Below are 6000 nucleotides of genomic sequence, written 5' to 3' on the forward strand. Positions count from 1 at the left end.
AATCTCGCCTCAGAATACAAAAAATGCTTCGATTTCAGATGTTTAAGTATATTATTTGTTCCGGGAACCGCACCCGCAAAACCCAGCAATGTAGGGCTGACCATTGATTCGCTATTTAAACAATTTATATTTTTCTAAGAAAGTGTATAATTTCTAAGATTTCAGACTTGCGTATTGTTTATTTTAAGACCAAATGTTATAGCTCTTTCTGCGGTTTTACACGTCAAATAATGACGTGTTAAGCCACCACCCATTTGTACCATGATGATTCATTAATTTTATTATATTTCTACATCTACAAATAAAAGTAAACATAAACATTAACAGGTAATACTACCCCAAGGTTTACGCAAACCATTCCGAGTCTCAAAGCTCTCAAAGCATAAAAACTGAAAGTCATACCATAAACACGAACGCTAAAGGTAGAAACATCCCATCCCATTGTAATAACACACAAAAATATTCGCATTCCTATAAATGCCTACATTATTGAACCTTCCAATATCCTTCCAATAACCGAACTCAACATTCATATCCTCGTATTCATACGAATATTTCTAAGGACCGTCCTAGTATTACTAATCTTTAGGGGTGGCCCTAAAACGGCCGAGAAAAATGGGTCATCTGTACCTTTCCTTGAAAGCCTTCACGACCAAAATACCTTGAGCCCCACGGCTCAGTTTTCCTACGAACAATTCCACTGGCATATGATAAAACGGGGGTCGATGTAAATTGGTCGTGAATACGTAGTTTATACCGTATGAATACGTCTCGATGTACGGAAGGGTTAAGTTCGCGTAGAAAAAGTAGTAAAATGGTAGTAAGCATTTATGTGTTGAGAAAAGAGGCATGAAAGGGGAGCGTTACTTCGTAGACCTTTTGTCGTGTTGAGTGACATTTGATGTGTGTAATGTATAATGAACATTTTGTATGGTAAACAAGGCAGCTCGCTTGTCTCCGGGCGAGAGTACAGTACTATGTATGGAGGAAGTGGAATTTTTAGGTGTGTTATTATGTCAATGCAAATGTAGCTTTTTATGACGGGGGAAATTTCGTGGAAATATATTTCTTCCTTATGATAATGGAGACCAGGTAAGGCTGACAGAAGTTGTCTGTTAACTTTTTTTGAATAAATGTTATATAATAACTTGAACGGATTAAAATGGCAATGATAATGATTGTAACTACTGAAAGAACATAAACCCAAAAAATCTAGTATAGTTTTTTTTGCAAGTGCAAAGTTTATTGATCAATCCATGCCGTTGATGCAACATTGCTACCTTTAGTGTCCATTAGACGAAACTAAATAGAAAACGATCTTTCACTATCACTAACTACGGTCAGGATCTGGATGGGACACAATTTCAAAAATTAAAACGATAATTTTTTCACGCATAGAGAATAGACACCTACCATCATGATTTGTATTACAAAACTTTATGAATATATAGATCACTACGGACCTGAAACTCAAATATTTGTTGGAAATAAAACGTATGACCTTACGCTGAATGACTGTAGCAACTTTAACCACGTACCTTAATAATTTACTCAAAAAAATTACACCACGAAAACCAGAAAAGAGAACGAAAATACAAACGACGTTACCTTAAACTGACCCTAGTTCTGTAATCCAATTCGTTGAAGAATTAATGAGATGAATTCAGACCCTTAGATTGTTTGTTATTAAATTAGGTGCCTAATGATCTAAGAAAGGGACCTTTGTTAGGGTCTGACGATTAGGACTGACCTTAAATAAGATGTAATGTGTATTGTAATGGACTTGAATCTTAGTAGTTTAGGATGCTAAATGGACTGTTCGTTGAAGATTATGTCGTCTGGACGCCTAATGGAATGAGATATATCTGGGATGTTTCAAATTGTACATACATTAACAATAATTTCAATTTTTCAAATTTTGTTGTTAACAAAGAATGAAGTTAGTTAAAAATTTTGATTTTTTCCTGATATTCTAAATCAAATCTTTATATCATTTTAAGTTCAAATGTTTGTTAGAGAAATCAAAAATCATAATACTCCTCCACAAATATAGGTACCGAAATTGTTGACTACAAATGATTTATGAATCAAATTCAAGACAAAATAAAATTTTAGATATTTAAAACACATATTGAATTAGGTTAGGTTAGGTTTCCTGGGCTTTTTCCGCACTTAGCCTCTTAAATGGGCCTTTGTGCGTGTATCTACCCTCTCTCATTGTTGCGTTGATTCACCCTCACTCCAGCCATCCTAGTTCTTCCCAGAACTTCAGTAGCTTTTTCAAGTTGCTGCAGGCTTCCTGGAGTGTTGTTGTCAATATTTTTGTTCGCGCTCGTTGGTCCGCCACGCTGTTGCATTCCACGAGTACATGTTGTGGTGTTTCCTCTGCCTCCATGCATCCTCTGCACAGAGGGCTGTCCGTCACGCCTATTGTACATAGATGTTTGTTTAGGGGACAATGGCCGGTTAGGATTCCTATTACCTTGCGTAATTTGTCCCTTTTTAGACTGATAAGGTTGCGGGCAAGATTCTTAGGTGCCACCGGAACTGCAGCCTTAGTTTGCCTGCAACCTTTGCTGTTGTTCCATTCTTTTAGGTGTTTCGCTTCGGTGTTTCTGTTCAGCCAAGATTTAATTTGTGCTTGGGGGATAGGCAGTAGTGGTTCCGGTCCAAGTACTGTTCCATTTGATCCCCTTTTAGCTAGTTCATCAGCTGCATCGTTTCCCATTGAATTGCTGTGCCCTTTGATCCATTGCAGGGTAACTGTGTTCGTACGTGCAATAGCCTGGAGCGCATTATGGCATTCCAGAACAAGGGCAGATGTTATAACGTTATTTTGTAAGGCTTGTAGCATGGATGCACTGTCCGAGACAATTTTTATTTTAAAGTCTCTGACATCTCTGGCTGCGACTGCTTGTGCTGCCTTAGTGATTCCTATACATTCTGCTTGGAAGATTGTATTTAGTTTGTCTAGGGTGGCTGATATTTTGATATTTAGATCGTTCGAGAAGACGCCGGCTCCTGTACCAAATGCGGTTTTGGATCCGTCAGTGTATATCCTAACTTCGTTGATGCCAGAGTCATCTTTAGATTCCTCTTTGAGTTGGATATTGTATCTTCTGTCAAAAACGTGGTGACATGGCGTTTTATCTGTAGGTGCATCGAGAAGTGGTATTTCCTTCAAGATACATTGCAGAATTTTGGTGTGTGTTGTTTCTGGGTTCTGCTGCCATAGCCCGTTTGCTTTTAGTCTTAAGGCAGCCGCTTGTGCCTCCTCCTGTATAACCAAATCTAAGGGCCTGAGGTTTAGGAGGTACTCAAGTGCATTTGATGGAGTGGTTTTCATGCATCCAGTGGTGGCTACACATGCTAGGCGTTGTGTGCTCTGGAGTTTTGTTTTTACCGTTGTCAGTTGTGTTCTGGGCCACCATACAACTGCTCCGTAGGTGATAGAAGGTCTGATAACTGATGTGTATAGCCAGAGTGTTATGTTTGGGTTGAGACCCCATTTGTTACCAACCATTCTTCCAGTGTCCTGAGACCCTTTCGTAGGCGTTCAAGTTCCGGCCCCCACCATGAACTTTTCCCGGGGTCTTTGGATATTGAAGTGGGGCATGCGGAATGATAGCTATTCAGCATGCTTTTGGTTAAAAGTGCTACGTTTAAATCTATATTATTAGTACTGAGAGTGACGTCAGTTACTGGTCCGTCACTTAGTGCTTTAGTAAGTAAGTTTGTGTACCTTGATATATCTGTTTTTCGGGGGTTGCGATATAGGTCAGGGTCTTTTTGCTTGTGTTGAATTTGAAAGCACACGCGGCGGTGGTCTGCCAGTGATGGCTCGTTTGATACGTGCCAGCCCGCAATCAGATTTGCAGCCGCGTGTGTTGCCAAGGTGATGTCTATAATGGTTTGATACCTTGAGCTTACAAAAGTGGGTTCAGTGCCCCTATTTATAATGTTTAGGTTTGTTTGAAATAGGTATTCGGCTAATGACTCACCTCTTTTGTTGGTATCCTTACTTCCCCACAGAGGATGGTGTGCATTACAGTCTGCAGCGATGATCAGCTCCCAGTCTTGTGTTTCGCAGTGTTGTACAAGTTCGGCCAGTTCTCTTGTTGGAGTTTCGCCGTCGCTCGGCATGTACACTGAGGCTAAGACTAGGGTTGTGTTATTTTCTGTGTGGATTGTCACTGCAGTGAGGTCTCTAGAACAGAATTGGTTTAGTAGCGTGGTTGTTATGGTGTTGGGCATGAAAATGCAGGTTCTCGGTTTGTCGACTGAGGGTTTTACCAGTAACTTACCGCAGATATTGCTTAGACCGCAGATTTTGTTGTTTCTGATCCACGGCTCCTGGATCAGGGCGACGGTCTTGTTGTTAACCTCCAGTGCTCTGCGTAGAGTGGCCGCCGCTATTTGTTTGTGCTGGAGGTTGGTTTGTATAACATTTATGTTTAGGGGACTACGGGCTACGCAGGACGTCATCTTCGTCACTGGTAGTCCCCTTGTTCTGCGGCGGCGGGTCTGTCTCCATCTCGCTCGAACCCTGTTGGGGAGCAGAGGTGGACGGCTCGGAACCGGATGCGGCCCCCTCCGTTGACTCCTCCGTCGCCGTTGGTCTGCTGCTGCTCGTGGCTTGTTCCTCCGAGGTGAAGAACCTGATGTAGCCACTCCCAGACATGTGCGCTACTCGGCGATCACGGTCCAGGATGGCTTGCTTCTGGTCCTCAGGAATTCCAAGGATAAGATGCACTATCTTCTCCTTGGAGTTCACCTCTTGTGGTTTGTCATCCACCGTCATGTCGTAACACTGCCAAGAGTCTACTTTGTACCAGGGGTTCTGGGCACAAAGGACTCTCTGCAGTGTAGCAGCTTCGGTGATGCGGGTGTGGATGAGAAGCCCAGCCTTCAGCTTCTTTTTCATTTCTGACTGCTTTATGACAGTCAGAGTGGTTCCGGGGACTGGTGACGCAATGTTCCCTATTTCTTTGCCCAGCCAGTCGAGAGCATTTGTGTCCTCACACCACATCGCTAAAGCCCCGTCCAGAAGGAAAGGGCGGCCGCGGAAAGATGGAGCATGTACACTCGGAGACGGCGGAGCCAGTACAGCTTGCAGGATGCTATCATCGATAGCTTCCCTCAGCTGATCTGCCTGGCTTTGCGAGAGGTCCCTAGGCGGGACGGTGATAATCGCTACTCGCAGATGCGATTTGTTCGCATCCGCGTAGCTCATCGCCCGCTTCGGTTTCGCGTCGGTTTTCGCGCGTTTGGCTTCCCCTCTGGGAGACTGAGTATCGTCCAGACGAGACCGCTTCGAAGAAGCGCGCTCGTCCGGACCATCCCCAGTCCCAGACTGCTCCTTTTCAGGTGCAGTGGGAGCCGTCGCAGCGTTCCGCCGACCACGAGTTCCTCTCGGTGTCCGTCTCTTACTCGACTTGCTGGGTGGTGGTGGTGGTGGTGGTGGTGGTGGTGCCGTTTTAGGCTCTCCTGAGGTGGAGGGCTGAGGGTCGCGCTGCGTTGCCGCTGCTGCGGTTGCCGTCTCGGCTTGTGTTGCGTTTTTGGGCTGAAGGTGTTCCCTTCTCGCGCGCCTGTTGGGGCGACGGCGTTCCGGTAGTTCCTTCAGCCTTTGTTTGGATTTTGCAGGGGCGGTAGGTTCCCTTTTGCAAGGTCGCTTATGAGCGGCTACCGTCCACTGCGAAGTAGTGTTTATTCCCTTTTCGGGTGACGAGGAGATGGCCTCGGCGAGGCCAGAGAGGTCCAGGCTTCCGCCTGGTTTTGGGCACAGTTTGTCCCCCCCAGAATACGTGGGACGGACCGAGCTAGGCTCGGTGAGGGATTCTCCACTATCAGTGGTACCCTCCTGGGGTAATTTTCTATGCGACTGTGCGTTCATTATATTTTGAAGGTTTTTGTTTGGGCGAGATTGGCATAGGATGCCAGAAGAAGAGGGGAGAAAAGAAGAAGAACTCACACTACCCGCCCAAGGTAAGTGTGGTACAA

The sequence above is a fragment of the Anticarsia gemmatalis genome, chromosome 6, assembly GCF_050436995.1.
Source record: "Anticarsia gemmatalis isolate Benzon Research Colony breed Stoneville strain chromosome 6, ilAntGemm2 primary, whole genome shotgun sequence".
Classification (NCBI taxonomy): Eukaryota; Metazoa; Arthropoda; class Insecta; order Lepidoptera; family Erebidae; genus Anticarsia; species Anticarsia gemmatalis.